General features: G+C 45.1%; 1 long non-coding RNA gene and 1 other non-coding gene across 2 annotated transcripts in view; one reads left to right on the top strand and one right to left on the bottom strand.

Moving 5' to 3' along the window:
• LOC130482640 (uncharacterized) overlaps positions 1-17239 on the top strand; it is a 51738-nt gene extending 34499 nt beyond the window's left edge. The window contains exons 2-3 of the long non-coding RNA XR_008933507.1: positions 5631-5678; positions 17166-17239. This is a non-coding gene — a long non-coding RNA (uncharacterized LOC130482640). The remainder of the gene's footprint in view (positions 1-5630; positions 5679-17165) is intronic.
• On the bottom strand, positions 11519-11584 carry TRNAD-GUC (transfer RNA aspartic acid (anticodon GUC)). The gene has a single exon. It is a non-coding gene; the product is annotated as a tRNA-Asp (tRNA).
• Positions 17240-22799: the final 5560 nt, after the last annotated feature.

The raw sequence follows: 22799 nt of genomic DNA, 5'->3' as shown, positions 1-22799 counted from the left end.
TTAAACATTTATTTACTGACTAGGGTTGCCAACCTCCAGGTACTAGCTGGAGGTCTCCTATTAGAATCATAGAGTTGGAAGGGGCCACCAAGGTTATCTAGTCCAACCCCCTGCACAATGCAGAAAATCAACAACTACCTCCCCCCACATCCCCAGTAACCCAAACCCTCCCCCCGCTATGCAGGATCCCACAATCAAAGCACTCCGTACAGATGGCCATCTAGCCTCTGCTTAAAGACCTCCAAAGATGGGACTCCACCACCCTCTGAGGCAGCACATTCCACCGTTGAACAGCCCTCACCATCAGAAAGTTCTTCCTAATGTTTAGGTGGAATCGCTTTTCTATTTAAATCCATTACTCCGTGTCCTAGTCTCTGGAGCAACAGAGAACAAGCTACCGGTAGTTCCCTCATCAACATGACATCCATTCAAATATATTCAAATATATTACAACAAAAATATTACAACTGCTCTCCAGCCGATAGAGAACAGTTCACCTGGAGAAAAATGGCTGCCTTGGCAATTGGACTCTATGGCACTGAAATCTCTCCCCTCCCCAAACCCCGACTTCTGAAGAGATCAGGCTAGCCTGGGTCCAAAACATGTAGAAAGCCAAAATTGGCTGAAAAATTTCCATGACACTTCAAAAGCCAAGGTGTGATATACATGTTGTCCAATACACACTGATCACTATTTTTAAAAATGTAAAAAAGGTCTGGAACTTGGACTGTGGAAAAGGCATCTGTGTTGGGGCAGGGAGGAGACTTAGAGGGGAATAGGGTTGCCAGTCTCCGGGTACTAGCTGGAGATCTCCTGCTATTACAACTGATCTCCAGCCAATAGAGATCAGCTCACCTGGAGAAAAAGGCCGCTTTGACAATTGGACTCTATGGCATTGAGATCCCTCCCCTAGCCAAACCCCGCCCTCCTCAGGGTCCACCCCAAAAACCTCCTGCTGGTGGCGAAGAGGGACCTGGCAACCTTACTTTGAACACAAATAGGGTTCCCAAGGCAGTGAGTAACATGGGGCTTACTTTTGAGTAGACCTACCTAGGTTTAAGAGCATAAGGAAGACAAGCCATGCTGGATCAGATCAAAGCCCATCAAGTCCAGCAGTCTGTTCACACAGGGGCCACCCAGGTGCCTCTAGGAAGCCCCCAAACAAGACAACTGCAGCAGCACCATCCTGCCTGTGTTCGACAGCACCTAAAATATACGGCATGCTCCTCTGATCCTGGAGAGAATAGGTCTGCATCATGACTAGTATCTATTTTAACTAGTAGCCATGAATACCCCTCTCCTCCATTAACATGTCCACTCACCTCTTCAAGCCTTCCAAGTTGGTAGCCATCACCACATCCTGGGGCAGGGAGTTCCACAATTTAACTATGTGTTAACTATGCGTTTGCTTCTTCAAGTGCTTTTCCAGCTTGCCCTGAGCATTTGGGGTGGGGGGATTCTTGCTCAGTAGCCATCAGCCATTGCCATCCATTGAAGAAAAATCAGAGCTCTTTCAACGCTGCTGCTTAGTAAGAAGCGCTCAAATTCCTCACAGAGAAAGGTCATCTCTTCACTTGACACACCGGGATAACATTTATGTCGCACCATTTCCCCTCACCTCCCGTCTGCCCTTTGTGAAATTTCCCATCGTGCGGCCTGACTCAGCCAAGTTTATCACACATCGCGCAACCACATCTGCAGCTGCTGCGCCAGGAAGTCCCTGTGAATAGCGCTCCTGTCTTGCCTGCCCTCTGTGGCTGAAAGTTTTAATGTGTTTTAAATAATTAAAATGACAATTCATTAGTTCGGCTCCAGGCTTTCCCCAGTCACACCGCAAAAATTCATTACTATTTACAGATGCTCATCTTGTTAACTCTGCCAGATGTTCTCCAGTTCATGAAGGGAGGCTGAGAATAGACCAGAGAGAGGAGAGGGGTGGGCAAACACGAGATTAATGGGTGGTGGTGGCAGCCCTCAACATTAGATCGTATTTCTGGGGGTCCCAGACAATACAGAAAACACACCATCTTCTTCCTCTTTTTTTTTGCCATCAAGGCACAGCTGATTTATGGCGATCCTGTAGGGTTTTCAAGACAAGAGAAATTCAGAGGTGGTTTGCCATTGCCTGCCTCCACATCATGCCCCTGGTAGTCCTTGGAGGTCTCCCATTCAAATACTTACCAGGGTCGAGGCTGAGAGTATGTGACTGGCGCAAGGTCACCCAGCAAGTTTCCATTGCAGAGTGGGGATTCGAACCTGGGTTTCCCAGATCATTAGCCGACACCTTAATAGGGTTGCCAGGTTCCTCTTCGCCACTGGTGGGAGGTTTTTGGGGCGGAGCCTGAGGAGGGCGGGGTTTTGGGAGGGGAGGGACTTCAATGCCATTGAGTCCAATTGCCAAAGCGGCCATTTTCTCCAGGTGAACTGATCACTATCGGCTGGAGATCAGTTGTAATAACAGGAGATCTCCAGCTAGTACCTGGAGGCTGGCAACCCTACACCTTAACCACCACACCACGCTGGCTCTCATCTTCCTAGCATTCCTTTATTGCCGTTTTCTCTCTCCCCCCCCCCCCAGTATTGGCAGACCTCACAATCTGCTGGTTACTGGTGACTTCCTCAGTCTAACAGAGAAGGGTGTTCTCTGTTGTGTTCACTCTGGCAGGATCAATGTAAGAAAGAAGGCAATATGCATACCTTGACACAAATGCTCAAAACACACATAAACAGATTAATCAGGGGCTTTCTGTCAAGGGGAAAAGTTTCTCCCCTCCTAGAAAAAACTCCTGGAAATGACCATACCCCCCCCCCCAATAATTGGGAGGAGAATAGGGAAGAGAAGATGACCATTAATTCTCTGCTGTTCAATACAGAACAGGACAAAGAGCTTGACTGGTGCTTCCATGTTCCATCTGGACACAACCATTTGGGTGACAATCAATGAAAGACAAACAGGACTTGCAATATAGGTCGTTTATGCATGGGTACTTTCACCCACATTCGCCCCTGGTCTGTCTTGGTTGTTCCTTGGAGTTATGCATGAGTTTCCCGTCCATTAGAGATGACCTCGCTGGAGATCAGTTGTAATAGCAGGAGATCTCCGGCTAATACCTGGAGGTTGGCAACCCTAGGTAAGTGCGAACCGGTTTCCACACATGAACACATGAAGCTGCCTTCTACTGAATCAGACCCTTGGTCCATCAAGTCAGCATTGTCTACTCAGACCGGCAGCGGCTCTCCAGGGTCTCAGGTGGAGGTCTTTCGCATCACCTACTTGCCTAGTCCCTTTAACTGGAGATGCCAGGGATTGAACCTGGGACCTTCTGCACACCAAGAAGATGCTCTACCACTGAGCCACAGCCCCTCCCCCTGCTCTATTGCAGTTTACATGCAGCTCCTGTTTAGTTTACACTTCCAAACATAGTTTATATGTTTGATTTTAAAACTGTAATCTGCCTCAAGGTCTGTAAATGGTGTGGGCTGAAGCTCCGTAGTTCTCAGTTTGCACAGATACTTTTTGCAGACAGCCAGCTCAGTTCCTTAATAAACAAAGACATCGCATGTGGCACAAACTCCTTATTTATTTATTGGCCTGATGTTGGTTTCTTCAGCTGTAAACATTTTAACAGCAACTTTAAAAATGCATCCTGGTTTAACGCGTTCCTTTCTTAAAACTCAGCAGAGTGTCAACTGTCTCTAAACACACCCTGGGCTGATGTGTTTGCGCATCATAAATTATTGCGCAGTGAGAGGGAGAAAGAGGCTGAGCACATGGAAAATAAGAAAGAGCCCAGATGCTGCAAAAGCGATCCTGTTCTTGAGGGGGGTTGAAGGTTGTAAGCAATGTCTGTATGACTGCAGGAGAAGAAGCTGCTTTATAGGGAGAAGCCGGCCACACTGTTTTCAGGGACATCAGGTGGGGTTGCCAACCTTCAGGTGGAGCCTGGAGATCTCCCAGAATTCCAGCTGATCTCCAGACTACAGAGATCAGTTCCCCTGGAGACAGTGGCTGCTTTGGAGGGTGGACTTATGGCATGTTGTAAGCCCCCCAAGTCCCCTGTGGGGTAGGGTTGCCAACCTCCAGGTACTGGAGATTCGTCATCCAGGCTTACTGGAAGGCTATGTGCCTGCAATTGGGAACATATGTTCTGATTGAATCAGCTTCTGGGGACTGCCAATGATGAGAAAGCGGCTTGCAAAATAGGACATTTATCGGAGACCTATTTTGGCTTTTACCCACACAGCTTACAGGACTCAGAGTCTTATGCATCTTTAAGGACCTAGAGTCTCATGAACGAGTTGATGTATTTCCAAATGGATTCTACACATGTACAACATGATATTGCATCAATTATTTGTACTAATTAATGTATGTGCATTTGATTTTGAATATATTTAACAGCATATTCTTGTCTGGAATATATATTTTTTGCCATAAGTGCTTGTGATTTCCAGTAGCTTTCACTTGGGGCACTAGATCCAATTTTGATTGCCAAACCTCCAGGTACTAGCTGGAGATCTCCTCCTATTACAACTGATGTCCAGCAGATAGAGATCAGTTCACCTGGAGAAAATGGCCACTTTGGCAATTGGACTGTATGGCAGGATATAGAGGAAGTCCCTCCCCTCCCCAAACCCCACCCTCCTCAGTCTCCGCCCCAAAATTCTCCAGGTATTTCCCAAACAGGAGCTGGCTACCCTACTGTGGGGAGAGGGTGGGGGGTATAAATAAAATAAATAAAATAAATAAATCACATCCCTACTGATAGGGTTGACAGCTCCAGGTTGAGAAATACCTGGAGATTTTGGAGGTGGAGCCTGAGGAGGGCGGGATTCAGAGAGGGGAGGGACTTCAATGCCATACAGGTGTGAGTTAGGTCTGTGAGTCAGGGCTGAAGACAGTGTGCCTTGCTTGAAGGCATAAGAAAGGGACAAATTAAGCCTGGAGGAGCGTCAGCATCTCGGTTGATGAAGTATCTGAAACATGATTTTATCCAGATTTCACGTCCCTCCTTCATTCCTACTTGGAACTCTATGGAGCTGACACTCAAGCTTATTTGATTGGATTCCACTTCCATGTTGGTTGACATCTAGCAGCCAGTTCTTGCTGTTGAACTGTTTCCTTTTTAAGTTGGCTGGAGCTAGAGGTTTTCGTTGCACTTGGTGGATTGTGTTATAGCCTATTTGTGAATGTATTCATATCATTATACTATATAGACATCCATGTTAGTACGGTGTAGTGTTTGTCATAGATAGAAGTTATAGTTGTGTATTTAACATATTGTATTCTTCACAGCCATTGTGCTGTGTGTTTTGTTTAGTACCTGGAGGTTGGCAACCTAGATATGAACCAGTTCCACAAACTTCACGCCTTCTTCCTTTATTGTAGGCCTTGGCATCCAATAAGGAACCATCCCTGTAAAATGCTTCAGGCAGTGCAATACCATAGCTAAGTAAAAATTATTCCACGTCTAGCACCACTTTCTAGCTTTTGTAGTATATACTTCTTCCATATAAGACACTTCTTGCCATGATCCAGACGGAATTAACATTGCCCGTGAGGTTTCCTAATTTCTTTTCATCCTTAACATAATCATGGAATGTCTTTCTTTCTCTCACTTGTTTCACAGTCCAGAAGCCAGTCCCGCATCGGCCTGAAGCAAAACACCAAGCAGAAGGTAAGCTCATTACTTCCTCCATCAATCCCGATGCTCTGATTTGAACATATTTTAAAACTGATTCTCAAATGTATTAGATGTGGAAGTCAGCCTGCAGAGATTCTTCTGTATCATTTCTTATAGTTCTTAAGTAGGTACAGTATATGGAAAAAAAACCTTCCTTCCATCTAATCGTGATAGTGACCTGCAGAAACCAGATGAAAACTAAATCTAGTCATATAACTGCATCGAAAGTTCCTGGGGAAGGGCTGTGGCTCAGTGGAAGAGCCTCTGCTTGGCATGCAGAGGTCCCTGGTTCAATCCCCGGCATCTCCAGTTAAAAGGACCAGGCAATTGGTGATGAGAAACACCTCTGTCTGAGACCCTGGACAGCTGCTGCCAGTCAGAGTAGACAATACTGACCCTGATGAACTGATTCGGTATAAGGCAGCTTCATGTGTGTATTCATGTGTGAAATATGTGTGTGGAGGTGATGGGCTTTAAGTTAATCATTCTATCCACATGGAGACAATTCTATATGTAGCTGTGGCTGCTGCCTACAATGCAGAGGCGTTCACAGTAGCAACAGAGCATCCACACAGAAGTTGTCCTCCCAATTTCCTTGCCCTGCTGCCCAGCCACCATTACCTTCCCCTCCACCTGAACACTTTAAAAAATGGAATTGCTAGATTGCTGTAGCATAATAATATTATAATATTAGAACCATCTTACTGAGTTTCAAAGCGGTTATGCAGTGTAAAGCGATAATATTCCATATGAAAGGTCATCTAATAAGCACAGCTAGGTTCGAGTCCAGTAGCACCTTGGAGACCAACAAGATTTTCAAGGTATAAACTCCCTTTGTTAGATACCTTTGACTCTTGAAAGTATATTCTCCAAAATACTTGATGGACCTGTTAGACCCGTGTTGGCGAACCTATGGCACGTCGAGCCCTCTCTGTGGGCACGCGCGGACCCGTTGCATCTGCCTAGGGCTGTGCCGGCCGTGGTGAGGGCGCTGAGGGCGGTGCTCCTTCTCCCCAAGCCCATGCTTCCCAAGCCTGCGCTGGCACCCTCCCTCTCCTTGCACCCGGGGCAAGCCCCGCCCCTCTTCAGTTTGGACAGGGAGGCCGTGGCCAAGCACCTTGCCACACACCCCTCTCAGCTAAGCTGCGGGGCAGCTCAGTTGTTTGTCAGGCCCCCGCCCATCTTCAGTTTGGACCAGGAGGCTGTGGCAGAGCACCTTGCCACACCACCCCCTCTCAGCTGAGCTGCGGGACAGCTCAGCTGTTTTTCGGGGGGCCCGCCCGTCTTCAGTTTGTCTGGGGCCCCACCCGTCTAAAAAAGCATTTAGAAAATTCTACAACATTTGCAGACAATCCTACAAGCCATCAGGAAATCTACAAGGAATTTTCTAGCATTGTAGCAGCTGCAAAGGTGAATTTTAGTAACTGATTTTTACAGTTCCGTAAGATGGAGACAACCCTGTGTTTTCTTTCTTCTCCAGATAAAGCCAAATTTGAAGAACTTGATCTTTCCTGCCTACACTGGTTAGATTTAGAAAATCTGGAAATGGAGCTAATAGAATTTCAAGAAAGCTCTATCTGGAAAAATAAATTCTATGACCTGCGTGAAACACTTGAAAAGATAGAAGGGATGCCAAAGGACAGCACAGTTAGTTCTGAAAATGAAATCCTTAAAGTGTGGAATTCTTTGCCAAATAATTTTAAGTCAATGAAAGCACTTGGGATTGCTTTCCTTACTTTATTTGGATCATCTTATGCTTGTGAGCAGCTGTTTTCAGCTTTGAATTATATCAAATCTGACACCAGAAACAGGCTAACAGATGACCTGAGTGCTGTATGTGTTGCTCTCAAACTTACAAAGTATGAGCCAAGGGTAGACAAATTATCAGCATGCACACAACAGCAAAAATCACATTAATTGTTCAAAAAAATTGACGATGTCCTCAAAGATGTCACAAAAATGGTGAATTACATCATGGCTCGTGCTCTGAATTGTTGACAGTTTCAAGCACTTCTTGAGGAGGTTCAGGCACAGTATAATTGTTTACTTATGTACAATAATGTCCGGTGGCTGAGCAGAGGACGAGTCCTGGAGAGATGCATGCCAAATGCAAACTTCTACCTTTCAATAAAAAGTTGTTTGTATCATTGAAAGCTCTGTTATTGTGTTTTTCTTTTAACGCAAAATATGTGAATGGATGAGTTGTTTTTTCTAAACCAAAACCTCGGTATTCAGGTTAAATTGCCGTATTGGCACTTGGCGATAAATAAGTGGGTTTTGGGTTGCAGTTTGGGCACTCGGTCTCTAAAAGGTTCGGCATCACTGTGTTAGACTGTAGACCAACACAGCAACTGTTTGAAACTAATAAGCACAGTGTAGGTCGGTGCTGATAGGAAGAAAGTAGATTCCTTTGAACTGTGGCGTTGGAGGAGAGTGTTTTGGATACCGTGGACTGCCCCAAAAGCAAATCAGTGGGTTATAGATCAAATCAAGCTTGAACTGACCCTAGAAGCTAAAACGACTAAACTGAGGCTATCGTACTTTGGTCACATTATGAGAAGACATGAGTCACTGAAAAAGACAATCATGCTAGGAAATGTTGAGGGCAGCAGGAAAAGAGGAAAATCCAACAAGAGATGGATGGACTCTATAAAGGAAGCCACAGCCCTCAGTTTGCAAGATCTGAGCAAGTCTATTAAGCATAGGACATTTTAGAGGACATTGATTCGTAGGGTCGCCATGAGTCGGAAGCAACTTGACGGCACTTCACACACACACAGGTCGGTGCAATCTAATGGCAGGGCTTAAGCATTCAAAAACATAGGTGGCTATAAGACATGTGTGAGTGCTGTCACGAATTAATTTGTATGGGACTGAACCCAAGAAGTGGCAGACCAATGGGTGGGATCAAAAACCGGAGGGTTTCCTCTGCAACAGAAGGCGTTGAGCTAAAGAGAGTTTGCTTTTAACAATCCCGTCTGTTACAGCGGTAATACCTTGTCAGTCATGCCAGACAAAGAGAAGCTAATTGGGTTTATTAGCAAACTGCTTTGCTCTCACATGCTCACCTCTTGCATATTTTTGTAGAAGAGGGTACATCTCATCCCACTTCCCTGAGAAGGGGAGTCTTTCCTGGTTCAGTTTTAATGAGGGAGAGAGAAAGCAACTGCATGCATTCCAGACTTTTACAGTGTTTTTGCAAAACAGCAACAACAACAAAAAGAATTTTGACGTATCTAAATGGGTAACAGATTTACAGAAGCACGGGCTACTGTGGACCTAAGCCCACTTCTATTTATTTACAAATAAAGCTTTGGTGATCTGATGAGACTCAGCACAATGAGTTTCATAGAATCATAGAGTTGGAAGGGACCACCAGGGTCATCTAGTCCAACCCCCTGCAAAATGCAGGAAATTCACAACTACCTCCCCCCCAAACCCCCAGTGACCCCTACAGGCCCAGAAGATGGCCACGATGCCCTCCCTCTCATGAACTGCCTAAGGTCATAGAATCAGCATTGCAGACAGATGGCCATCTAGCCTCTGCTTAAAATCCTCAAGAGAAGGAGACCTCACCACCTCCCGAGGAAGCCTGTTCCACTGAGGAACCGCTGTAACTGTTAGAAAATTCTTCCTAATGTCTAGATGGGTTTCTTTTTATAGAGTCTGGAAGTCAAGCAACAATAGGGTGTTCTCTGCCAATAGTTGGGTGAAATGGTATGTTTGCGCATGGAGTAATTAGCACTGCTGCAAGAGCCATTCCTTATACTGCGCTCTGGAGATCTCACCAACAAGTTAAGCCGAGCATACTGGAAGCAAGCAGACGCCTAAAAGCAGGTAGTGCTATTGTTAATTCTGCTTCAGATTTGGAGAGCCAGTATGGCGTAGTCGTTAGAGTGTCGGACTAGGATTTGGGAGCCCCGTGTTCGAATCCCCACTCTTCTGTGGAAGTAGAGTTCACATGAACACATGAAGCTGCCTTATACTGAATCAGGACTTTGGTCCATCATGGTCAGTATTGTCTACTCAGACCAGCAGCGGCTCTCCGGGGTCTCAGGCAGAGGTCTTTCACATCACTCTCTCAGCCTCACCTACTTTTCAGGGCTGCTGTGAGGATAAGATGGAGGAGAGGAGAATGATGTAAGTTGCTTTGAGTCTTCATTGAGGGGAAAGACAGGATATAAATGAAGAAAATAAATAAACCAAAATGAAATAAAGTATAACAGCATGGGGACCCTTGCAGCCTATCACCATTGCTTCTGATTTTATCCAATCCAGGAAGGTGTAATCTTTTAGCTTGTTATCTTCAAGTTGCCTAACATACTCCTCCCTGCAGTGATTGCGCATTAGGTCGTTTATGCATGGGAACTTTCACTTATGTTCGCCCCCAGTCTGTCTTGGTTGTTCCTTGGAGTTGTGCATGAGTTTCCCCTCCATTAGATATGACCTCGCTGCCAGCCCTCATGGTGGTTTGGAGTGGTGGATGCAAATCTGGAGAACAGGGTTTGATTCCCCACTCCTCCACATTAGCAGCGGACGCTAATCTGGTGAAATGGGTTGGTTTCCCCACTCCTACACATGAAGCCAGCTTGGTGACCTTGGGCTAGTCACAGCTTTCTTAGAGTTCTCTCAGCCCCACCTACCTCACAGGGCATCTTTTGTGGGCGTGGGAAGGGAAGGTGATTGTAAGCCCGTTTGATTCTTCATTAACTGATAGAGAAAGTCAACATATAAAAACCAACTCTTCTTCTTCACTCCTGTCAAGATAATTTTATTTATATAGGTACTGTTTATGATCTATGCATACAATGTGTGTGTAAAGTGCCGTCAAGTCGCAGTCAACTTATGGTGACCCTATAGGGTTTTCAAGGCAAGAGAGGAACAGAGGAGTTTGCCAATGCCTGCCTATACGTAGAGACCCTGGAATTCCTTGGTGGTCGCTCATCCAAGTACTAATCAGGGCCGACCCTGCTTAGCTCCCAAGATCTGATGAGATCTGGTTAGCCTGGGTAATCCAGGTCAGGGCATGATCTAGAATCATAGAATCATAGAGTTGGAAGGGACCACCAGGCTCATCTAGTCCAGCCCCCTGCACAATGCAGGAAATTCCAAACTACCTCCCCCCAACACCCTGAGTGACCCCTACATCATGCCCATTTTTTAATGGCATAAATGTCACTTGGTCAGCCAGGTCCTGTGTATCGATATATAAGTATCCATATTATAGTGGATAATAGTGTATGGACATTGCCTAGCGTGTGACTGAAATAGCAACTAGCTGTGAGCATCGCTTGGGCTTCCGAGTCTGAGCACCAGAATAATCCTTTTCTGCTCCATGATAGCCTTGCCTGTTAGTTTGACGACATGCATCGTATTGCTAGCACGATGTGGTATAATAGCTATAATTGCTTATAGTATAGCATCATTGCTATATTGCACCCTTGCCACTCTTAACATTTCCCACTGTAACAGGAGTGCCGTCATTAAAATGCATTAGAAGATAGAACGGTTGTAAAGTAACAGCTGATTCTACCTATCCGATCGACGTAACGTTGATTGTTTATCCGTTCCTGTACCTACTGGTTAAAGCAACATGCTTTGAATATGTGCTCATCTCATTATATCGAAGAGATGCTGGAAACCACTCGCAGGGGGCCCCAAAATCATGAGGTTACACAAGACTTAACAGCTAAATGTGGTACACATGAAGCTGCCTTATACTGAATCAGACCCTTGGTCCGTCAAAGTCAGTATTGTCTACTCAGACCGGCAGCAGCTCTCCAGGGTCTCAGGTAGAGGTTTTTCATATCACCTACTTGCCTAGTCCCTTTAACTGAAGATGCCAGGGATTGAACCTGGGACCATCTGCATGACAAGCAGATGCTCTACCACTGAGCCCCAGTGTGTGTTTAAAATAATATGGGGATTAATGATGAGGGCTGCTGAGAACCACTGTGGGACCCCATACAAAGATTCCTCCTCTAGGCCACCTTCATGCCCTGCAGCCCAGCCCAAATATCATATGAAAACAAATCACATTACTTGCTGTTATCATTAGTGGTTCTATATCTCTCTGTACTATAATTTCTTGTTCAGTCCATGCCTCACGTTCATATCCCTTCCTTCCTTCAAGGAGATCTGGTCGATGTATGCACCCACCCATTTTTCCCTCAGAAGAAGAGTTGGTTTTTATATGCTGACTTTCTCTGCCACTTAAGGAAGAATCAAACCGGCTTATAATCTAGGGTTGCCAACCTAGAATGTTACAGATACCATAAACTGCCCCAAAACAAAACAAAAAAACAAAAAACAAATCAGTGGGTTATCGATCAAATCAATCCTGAACTGACCCTAGAAGCTAAAATGACTAAACTGAGGCTGTCGTACTTTGGTCACGTTATGAGAAGACAAGAGTCACTGGCAAACACAATCATGCTAGGAAAAGTTGAGGGCAGCAGGAAAAGAGGAAGACCCAACAAGAGATGGGTTAACTCTATAAAGGAAGCCATGGCCCTCAATTTGCAAGATCTGAGCAAGGCTGTTAAGGATAGGATGTTCTGGAGGACATTGATTCATAGGGTCGCCATGAGTCGGGTGCGACTTGACGGCACTTAACACACACAACTCAAAAGGAAGGCATGGGGTATATCCCAAAATAAACTAATTCTGCATCATTTGGAGATCTGAAATTTAGCACCCACATATCCCAAGGCACCCTCATGACAAGACTGCAAATAGGACATTTGTATAGAGGTCCATGAAAAATGAGATAGGAAATGTAACCTGAAAACACAGGTATTCATTAGAAAGAGCTGGGGTCAGTGCACCCTCATCTTCCATAAGTCAGACCACAAGGTAATTATTCCTCAGGAATCCCTATAGGTCTGAGGATTGAAAAGCTGGATGATTTATACATAGTCTAGCTTCTTCTTTCCCTTGTATGCCATCAGGAACAAGGCCTAAATGTACTCTTGGGCATTTTACACAGGGTGTGACCCTGAAAGCATCTAGTTTAATTTCTGATTTAATAGGATTCTCCATTTTGATTTTTAGTAGAAATACAGCATTTTGTGGAGGGGGCTGCTCTGGAAACCACCACCCCTCCCCCGTGCTGACAAATAGCCTATTATCTATCAAGAGCTATTGTGGACACATCCAGGCATGACTGATTAAAATGACATGGTGTTTTGTGTTTGTGAATAAAGTCACTAATGTCTGGCCTGCTATTGATTGGAGGATGAAATTTCATTTGTGCTCGGAGTGGGTACTGCTATATTTGCCTATTTCAACTGTGCATTAAATCCTTGGGCATAAATCCATACAGGGAAAAAAGATCTCTGGATGAATCAATGGTAAAACCATTTTACCGCCTTTCCTGAAACAGCCTGCAACATATTTCACATTAGGCAGTTAAATAATTCCACAATTGATGGGGCATCTGTGCCAGTATTTTGTTATGGAACTTGCCATGAACATTTATAGAAGGATCAGTGTTAGTACCGGGTCAAGTTTCTGCCTGTTATCAACCTAGTTGGCCTGTTAGATGCTGCCAATCAGGACTGTAAGATACTTGGTGTGTGTGTGGGGGGGAATCTGACCTTTCTGTCCTGGTCAGCTTGGCCCTGTCTTTGGTTGCTTTTATTAAAACAACCCTTGTTATATTGTGGGGAGTTGTGAATTTGATGATGCTCTAGGGTTGCCAACCTCCAGGCGGTGGCTGGAGATCGCCTGCTATTACAACTGATCTCCTGCCGACAGAGATCAGTTCACCTGGAGAAAATGGCCACTTTGGCAATTGGACTCTATGGCATTGAAGTTCCTCTCCTCCCCAAACCCCGCCCTCCTCAGGCTCCGCCCCAAAAATCTCCAGGTATTTCCCAACCCGGAGCTGGCAACCCTAAGTGTTTGACTGCAATAGAAGAGCGAGACTTGAGTCCAGTAGTGCCTTAAAGACTTGACGGCAAAAAGTAGTAGTAGTAGTAGTAGTAATGGGAGGCAGCCTGGTCACCATTAGGGTGGTAAAATGGGAAAAACACAGATCCAACCAATGGGGCACAATCCTCCAGGACGTTCTTCTGTATATGCCTCACTGGATTGAACGAGAATTTTTGTACATTAGGTAGGAGGGAACAATGATATTTGGGTTTCCAACTTCAGGCACCAAAATCTGGCTGACCTAGATTTTTTTTAAAATTCATAGGAGTTTTTCAAAGTTTGCATTTTAAACTTAATTCACTTCCAAGCTCACAAGTTCCTCTCTGCTGAGTAAATATTGTCCCACAATTAAGCGGAGTGATTAGATGCGTTTAGCGTTAAATGAAGAAGTAACTGGATGCGATCTTCTTGACAGTTTGCATTTCATCCGCTTTTCCCTCTGTAATTATCCGAGAGTTCTCCAAATGTTCATTAACTAAATGGAAGGCAGACGATGGCCGTTAGTCAGCGATATGAATCCCGCTGGCACATTTTGTTAGCTCTTTACACGATTAATATTTCCCATATCACCAGTTCTAAGGGAAGCATTCGCAGTGTTGCCAGTTTCTTCGTGGGCTGCGATTGAGTAACAGCTTTAACATAGCACAAATCATGTGTTTCTGGAGCTTTACAATAATTCTTATGGTCAAAGAAGGTAGGCAAATATAATTATCACTGCAGATGACAAGGGCTTGAAGTAAGAACATTATGGCTTGCCTAAGGCCAACCACTGCATTGATATTTATGGCCCTGACCTGGATGGCCCAGGCTAGCCCAATCTCATCAGATCTCAGGAGCTAAGCAGGGTCGGCCCTGGTTAGTACTTGGATGGGAGATGACCAAGGAAGTCCAAGGTCCGCTATGCAGAGGCAGGCAATGGCAAACCACCTCTGTTTGTCTCTTGCCTTGAAAACCCTACGGGGAGGCATTTGACTGGGTGAGGTTGGCTCCAGGTTTTGGAGGTCCCTGGGCTAATGTTCTCTAATAGAGAGACTACCCCGAGGGCCTTGTGACATCACTGGGGCTGCTGAGGTGGCCTTCTGCTTCATTCATTCATTCATTCATTCATTCATTCATTCATTCATTCATTCATTTATACTCCGCCCTTCTGGGCGCAGAGAGACATCTGGAGGAATAGAGTGCATCTTTTCTATGAGCGAACCATGTTCTCTTGCCTCTTTCTCCCACCACAAAATTTGAGCCCACGTGCTGTCTTATTGCCACAGGCTGTAGACCTCAGCAGATGATCCTCAGAAGCTAATCTTGTGACCTTATGATCTAAAATTCTGTAGAGGCTCCATTATGGAGCAGTTGTGCCCTTGTGAAATGTCAGGAAGATACATGTGCAAACGCATAAATGTGCTGTGTTTGATACCAGGCATGGATAAGTTAGAGATTTTACTATTCCAAGGCTTGCCAGAAGTTTTTAGAGCAGAGCGTCGATGTATTCGGCACCAAAAGCCAATCCACTTAAGGTTGCTTTTATTGTGTGCTTGTTCTGAGACTTGCCTCCTGCAGGCTGTTTTTGCAAGAATGCTTTTAGGTTGTTTGTCATCACGCTTTACATGTGGCTGTGCTTTCCCTTGAATGCGCATGGAACTGTGGGCATGGGTTTAATGTGCAAATGCGATGCGTGCCCAGAATGAAGACAGGGAAAGAGGTGACCTCACAGATGTTTAATTTCTCCTTGACTTCTTTGAGCAACCTGATCCTTAACTGAAAATGTTCGGCTTCCATATAGACAATGGCTGGGTTCTGAGCCATAAAAATCCAGCCTGCAGCTCAATCCCTGGGAATTTTTCTTGCATGTGGCATCCACGTGCATCCTCTTTTGTCTCTAGCTTTTGTCACCGCTGTCCTCAGCTCTTCTCATTTGAATAGAATAATAAAATCATAGAGTTGGAAGGGACCACAAGGGTCATCTAGTCCAACCTCATGCACAATGCAGGAAATTCACAACTACCCCCCCACACTCCCAGTGACCCCTACTCCATGCCCAGAAGATGGCCAAGATGCCCTCCCTCTTAAGATCTGCCTATGGTCATAGAATCAGTATTGCTGACAGATGGCCATCTAGCCTCTGCTTAAAAACCCCAAGGGCAGAGAGCTTGCCACCTCCCGAGGAAGCCTGTTCCACTGAGGAACCACTCTGTTACAAAATTCTTCCTAATGTTTAGATGGAAACTCTTTTGATTTCATTTCAGCCTGTTGGTTCTGGTCCGACCTTCTGGGGCAACGGAAAACAACTCGGCTCCATCCTCTATATGCCAGCCCGTCAAGTACTTGAAGATGGTTATCTCGTATTTGGTAGATTCCAGAGCAGAGCCATATTAGTCTATTGCAGTGGTTCCCAAAGTGAGCAATACCACCCCCTGGGGGGCAGTGGGATTACCTGGGGGGCACTAAGAGGCAAGGGGGCAGCAGGGGGGTGCTAGAGGTCGGTCCCTTCAACTGTGTTGTTAGATAGGGTAGGGGGCACTGGGGTTGAGTTTGTGTAACCAAGGGGGCTGTGGCCCGAAAAGTTTGGGAAACATTGGTCTATTGCAAGCAAGAGTCTCTTAAAGACTAGCAACTTTCATGAGCCAGAGCTTGCTTGATAAGTGTCTTGTTGTCCTGCCTTGTCAGTTCATCTCTTCACTTCACTAGGTGGGTGCTGTAGTTGGGATTACTTGATGCAAATCCTGCGAAGTGAGCAGTCAGATCAGCAAGGCCAGATGGGTCCTCGGGAGTCATCTTCTACCAGACAGGCCTAGCAGAGACAATTGTCGTTTATGCCTGGGAGTTTTACTTGAGGTTCGTTGCTTGCTGGACCCACACTTTCCTCTCGGGAGTCTATTCACCAGCAGTCTCCAAGCTCAAATCAGGAAGTATTTGAGGCCCCGCCCCTTGAAATGCTACGTTGTAACTGGCTGTAGTGAGAAAAAAGTTCCCTCTCCCGCAAAACCCAATTGCTACATAAAAAAGCATTTAAAGAACATTAAAAAAACACAATGGAGTAAAGAAGGGGGGGAGAAATCCAAGCCTTGCTTTTTAAAAGCCTTTCTTCTGCTCAGAAAGAGCTCCAAGGAAGCAGGAAGTATTTGAATCCCCGCCTCTGGACATGCTGCTTTGTAATTTGCTGTGAGCAGAACTAAGCTTGTGTGTCCCGCACTTTGCTTTATGCATGGAGCTCAACCCGGGCTGAGCTCAGGGGAGAGGGAAGAATCAGGTTAACAGAGGAATGGGAAGGTCCAGGATTTGTGAGGGCTGGCAGCGCGGTCATCCCTAATGGAGGGAAAACTCATGCATAACTCCAAGAAACAACCGAGACAGATTGGGGGTGAACGTGAGTGAAAGCACCCATGCATAAACCATTAAGTTGCCGGCTAGGGCCCCACCACTGTAAGTCTTGATCTTCTTGCTGCATTGCCTAATGAATGTGTACATATCCTGACTTTTCAGTTGTCACAATAGTAACTTTTAAAGTGAACCAGGCATGAGAGAGATTTTTCACTTTCTGTTTTCCAGACGTCGCCATTCAGCTCCTTGGCCAATGAGAAGTCTCTGTTTGACTGCAGAAGAGTAAGTGAAATATTTTCTGTTTCCAACCTCCTTTCTCAGATTCTAAAAGGCTGTTGCTTACCCACTGGGTGGATAGTGACCTGAAGGATGTTCGCTGCTGTAATTAAATAATAGAATGGAAAACACTGGAAGCTTGACCACCAGTGGGTCAAACAAAGGTAAAACCTCTTTTGATTTGCCATTAGTGGGCACGGAATGGATTATGCTGCATTTCTTCTCGTGTTGCCATTTGTGTTTCAAAAGGATTAGAAACAAACAAAGAAAGAACGTGCAATTTGCCAGTGCAGCCGAGGTAATATTAATGCCTTTGTCGCTTCTGATAACATCGTTCCAAGATTTTATTTCCTTTTTACAGCGTATTAGCCAAGTAATGACAACAGAGTGAGGAACCAAATTGGTGTTCTGATATTTATGTCCGGGCGGGAATCATACCAGCCGTTTGGAAATAGGCAGTTGGCTTAAATGAATGGTAATGGGTATATTTATGATGGCAAAGGCTTGGTAATAGCACATTTCAAAGGCTGAACTGTCCAGGGCTGTCCAGTGCTGAGAAACCTAATTCCTTCTTTCAGCCCATGTTTTTATCTGTCGCTTTAATCAGCCGTTTAGCACTTGCAATGGATCAAGAAAGCAGTTGACTTTTTAATGTTGTTCTACAAGTGGCATGATTTCTTTCCTGTCTTGTGCTGTGTTCCTCTCTACGTTTTGAAGGTATTCCTTTAAAGATTATTTTCATTTCCTAGGCTTTTTAAATAGCCATAAAATTTTATTCTCAAATGAATGAACCCATTCCCCTCTTCCTTTCTCATCTAACCCTACAGAGATGTTGCAAGCCGTTGCAGATTTGTGATGCTGTTCAAAACAGATTTTTCTCTCTGGGTTGGCTTCCTTCTTTGGGAAGGGAGTTTAGAAGTTGCCAGGCCCCACTCCTTAAGTCCAGTTCTGTTTTTCTGTAAAATAGTTGTATATAGAAATGCTCAAACAACGACCAGTTTGGCTGACATTCTGTGTGCCGGTGTCAATTCAGGCAGCCCATTAATTGACAGAATGTCGAGGTGTTCACACCCTGTGAAGGACAACGGGTTAATCTGCAGCTGTAGCTGACAGACGAAGAGTGGACGGAGCCAAAAAAAGCTGACACTCTGAGCTCTGAGAGAGAGAAAGGCATTCAGAGCTTGGTAACCAGCATAAGAGAAGGCTGTGAAAGTTTCAGAGCTTGGTAACCATAGAATCATAGAGTTGGAAGGGACCACCAGGGTCATCTAGTCCAACCTCCGGCACAATGCAGGAAATTCACACTACCTTCCCCCCCCACACACAGTGACCCCTACTCCATGCCCAGAAGATGGCCAAGATGCTCTCCCTCTCATCATCTGCCTAAGGTAACAGAATCAGCATTGCTGACAGATGGCCATCTAACCTCTTCTTAAAAACCTCCAGGGAAGGAGAGCTTACCACCTCCTGAGAAAGCCAGTTCCACTGAGGAACTGCTCGAACTGTTAGAAAATTCTTCCTAATGTCTAGGCGGAAACTCTCTTGATTTAATTTCAACCAGTTGGTTCTGGTCCGACCTTCTGGGGCAACAGAAAACAACTCGGCACCCTCCTCTATGTGACAGCCCTTCAAGTACCTGAAGATGGTTATCATATTCCCTCTCAGTCTTCTCCTCTTCAGGCTAAACATACCCAGCTCCTTCAACCTTTCCTCAAAGGACTTGGTCTCCAGACCCCTCACCATCTTTGTTGCCCTCCTCTGGACACGTTCCAGCTTGTCTACATCTTTCTTAAATTGCAGTAACCAAAACTGAACACAGTACTCTAGGTGAGGTCTAACCAGAGCAGAGGAAAGCGTAAGAGGAGGCTGTGAAAGATTCAGAGCTTGGTAGCAAGACTGAGAAGAAGCTGTGAAAGGTTTTAAGCCGGTGAACCTGCGTGACAGGCAGCCGTGAACAAATCTGTGAACCGAAGGGTTCTGTATAGCCTAAGTGAGGTGACAGGATTGAGAATTGGGTGTAAAAGGGCCCTTTCTCAGGTCACAAAGGGGAATTAGTCCATGGGATAGAGCTATTCAGGTTGCAGGGTGGCGTGGAGGATTACTGCCACTGGTGTGGGGTAGTCAGTGAGAAATGGAAGAGGGAATTTGGTAATTCCCATACTTCTGTATTGTTCTCCGGGAATAAGAGATTCAAAGTCTCTTCATTCCTGTTAGCTAGGCTGGGAACGGAGTCTGTGAAACTGAATCTTAGCTTGTAACCTAAGAACTGAAGAAACTTAATTTGAGAAAACATCTAAGCTAAAGTCAACTTGAGTAACATCTGAACTAAGCTATCTCTCTGAATCTTGTGTACATCTATGTGATTTTGTGTTTTCCCTCCAATTCCGCCTTTTCCTTAAAAATCCATCTTGTGAATACTGTCAATTAAATTTCCCTGTTTTGTTTGTTAACATTAAGAAGCCTCTTGTGTCAAGTTTCTCTCTGAGGTAAATCAGAGTCTGGGACTGGAGAAGGAGAAAAATAATCTCCTCACAAATACACTCGGGCTAATGCTTCCCCTCAGCATACACAGTCAGGCTGAGAGAGTGGGTACAAAGTGGGTAAAAGGGGGTGCGTAATACACCTGTAAAAGGGGGTGCGTAATACACGTGCAAGCTTCGTCTCTCTCACAGCCAATTACAAAGCAGTGTGTAAAGAGGCGGGGATTCAAATGCTTCCTGCTTCCTCAACAAGAGATGGATTGACTCAATAACGGAAGCCACAGCTTTCAGTTTGCAAGATCTGAGCAAGGCTGTCAAAGATAGGACATTTTGGAGGACTTTCATTCATAGGGTCGCCATGAGTCAGAAGCGACTTGACAGCACTTAACACACACAACACACAATACACCTGTTTGCCTCTGTCTTCAGAAACAGGCAACTTGCAGCCATGTTTTGCCATTTATACTTGGCATACTTTGTGGTGTGAAAGAAACCATCACTTCCTGTGATTTCCAGATTAGGGCGCTTTAATACAATACGGTTTGTTTTTGCATACACATTTGCATTCCTGTTTTCTTCCATAAATGTACTGGTGCTGGTCTGAGAAAGTGGCCTTGAAACTAACTGATTTTGGCACCCATGTTCCATGTCATGACAGAAATTCAATGTATGGATTCGGTTTGCAGAATTGGATTTTGGCTCCTAAAACATGTATGCCACTAAATCTGTTTTCTGTATGTGTGTGGGAATTTTGTATATCAAAATCAACACGTCTATACATGGTGGAATTGGCCTAGGAAAACTGCTCTCTTTTATTTAAATTGCAAAGGTGTGGACTTTTCTTGCAGTTCCACGTTGGAACAACTGATATGCAATTAGGGTGGATTTCCTCTCAGTATGCATAGACAGAACAAGGCAAATCCCTGGCATCTCAAAAGGCCTGGCAGTAGGTGATGTGAAAAACCCCTGGAGAGCCACTGACAGTCTGAGTAGACAAGACTGACCTTGATGGGCCGATGGTCTGATTCAGTATAATGTAGCTGCCTTATACTGAACCAGACCCTGGGTCCATCCAAGTCAGTATTGTCTATTCAGACGGACAGCGGCTCTCCAGGGTCTCAGGCAGAGGTCTTTCCCATCACCTACTTGCCTAGTCCCTTTAACTGGAGATGCCAGGGATTGAACCTGGGACCTTCTGCAGGCCAAGCATATGCTCTTCCACTGAGCCACAGCCCCTGTGTGGTCTCTCACAGTATGTCCTGCTTTTGCCTTGTGGCTCAAGGCAACCTACAGTTTCAAGATTAACAACGTACACACTAAAGTGAAACTGCATTAACCCCACCCAGCCAAGAAAATTCCTATAGCCTCCTGAAAACGTCTAAGGATAGTTCTCCCCCAGCCCTGTTGGGGAGCCCATTCCATAAATTGGAATCCATGGTCATTTATGCATGGGAGTTTTACCTGAGGTTTGTTGCTCACTGGACCCATGCCTTCCTGTTGGGAATCTATGCACCAGCAGTCTCCAAGCTCAGATCAAGTCCCCGCCTCTTTAAATGCTGCTTTGTAATTGGCTTACTTTGTAGTGCTTACTGTGGGGGTTACCGCATTATGTATTCCCAGCGATGTATTAAGAGTTTGAAAATGTTATAAAAAATACTGTTCACACTTTCTGTGTATTCCCACTGGTATATTAAGAGTTTGAAACTGTTATAAAAAATACTGATCGCACTTTGTTTGGCCCCTTTAGCTGTGAAGACATCTTCCAACCATTTTTTAGCCGTGGCATCCAAAAACCCGTTTAAAGCGATGTTTTTTTTATAACATTTTCATACTCTTAATACATTGCTGGGAATACATAATGCAGTAACCCCCTGTGAGAGAAAAGCCCCCCAAAACCCAGTTGCCAAATAAAAAAGTATTTTAAGAAAAAAAAATGAGTGATATGAAAGGACAGGGGGAGAAATCCAATCCTCTTTTTTAAAAAGCCTTTCTTCTGCTCAGAAACAGCTCAGAGGAAGCAGGAAATATTTGAATCCCCGCCCCCTTACACACTGCTTTGTAATTGGCTGTGAGAGAAATGAAGCTTGCATGTCCCATGCTTTGCCTTATGCATGGGGATTTCACCCGATCTGAGCTCAGAGGAGAGGGAAGAATCAAGTTAACAGAGGAAGAGGAAGTCCCAGGATTTGTGAGGGCTGGCAGCGAGGTCATCTCTAATGGAGGGAAAACTCATGCATAACTCCAAGGAACAACCGAGACAGACCAGGGGCGAACCTAAATGAAAGTACCCATGGTTAATGATCCATGATTGAAAAGGAATGGACTCTAGAAGATGCTGCGTGGGCAATCTTAAGTGGAAGAACAACCAGAAGGTGGCAGCCAGAGGACTGTAATTGGTGTATGGGGACATATAGTTGTCCGAGGTACTGTAATAAAAATGTTGAGGGAAGTTTCCCCCCTATGTGCATTGTGGAGTGTCTGCAATAGCTTTTGCTGCTGCACGTTGAAAAAGAGCAATGAAAACATATCAGGATGGTCGGGATTGCTGAACTGGAACATTGTGTCTGCCCCTCCAAATCAAAACACAGACCTTCACCTCTATTCTCCTCTCACCCATCTTGCGTCTGCCCTGCATCTGTCACCTGACATTACGTCTGACAGAGCGATGCTCACGGTGCCAAACATCTGTGGAAGCGTACAAGCGACATAACGTATTCTGGGTTGGAATGCACAGTGAGTTTCAAGGAGTCTGCAAGGCGACGCTTGCAAAATATTTCTCTAGAATCTCCATAAAATATTCATGACACCTTTATGTATTTGAACAAAACCTCGGCGTCCGTTCCCTCTGCCCTGTCTGGCAGGTAATATCAGGGACACAGGTGTTTGCACGAGAGCGTGTGGCATGAGCCTGCTACCCTGCGGAATTGGAGGTAGTTTTTAATTTACATGGATGATATTTCACTTGGCCAGACAGGGTAATCTTCATTCGGGAGAAGAGATTATGGGAACCACACGTTGTATAATGGGACACGGGAAGCTGTAGATGTCTCGTCAATTCCCTGCAAGCCCTTCTTTTCTGTTTAAACAGATCTTCCTCCAAACAATA

Source organism: Euleptes europaea, chromosome 9, assembly GCF_029931775.1.
Source record: "Euleptes europaea isolate rEulEur1 chromosome 9, rEulEur1.hap1, whole genome shotgun sequence".
Classification (NCBI taxonomy): Eukaryota; Metazoa; Chordata; class Lepidosauria; order Squamata; family Sphaerodactylidae; genus Euleptes; species Euleptes europaea.
This window is presented reverse-complemented; position numbering and strand designations above follow the sequence as displayed.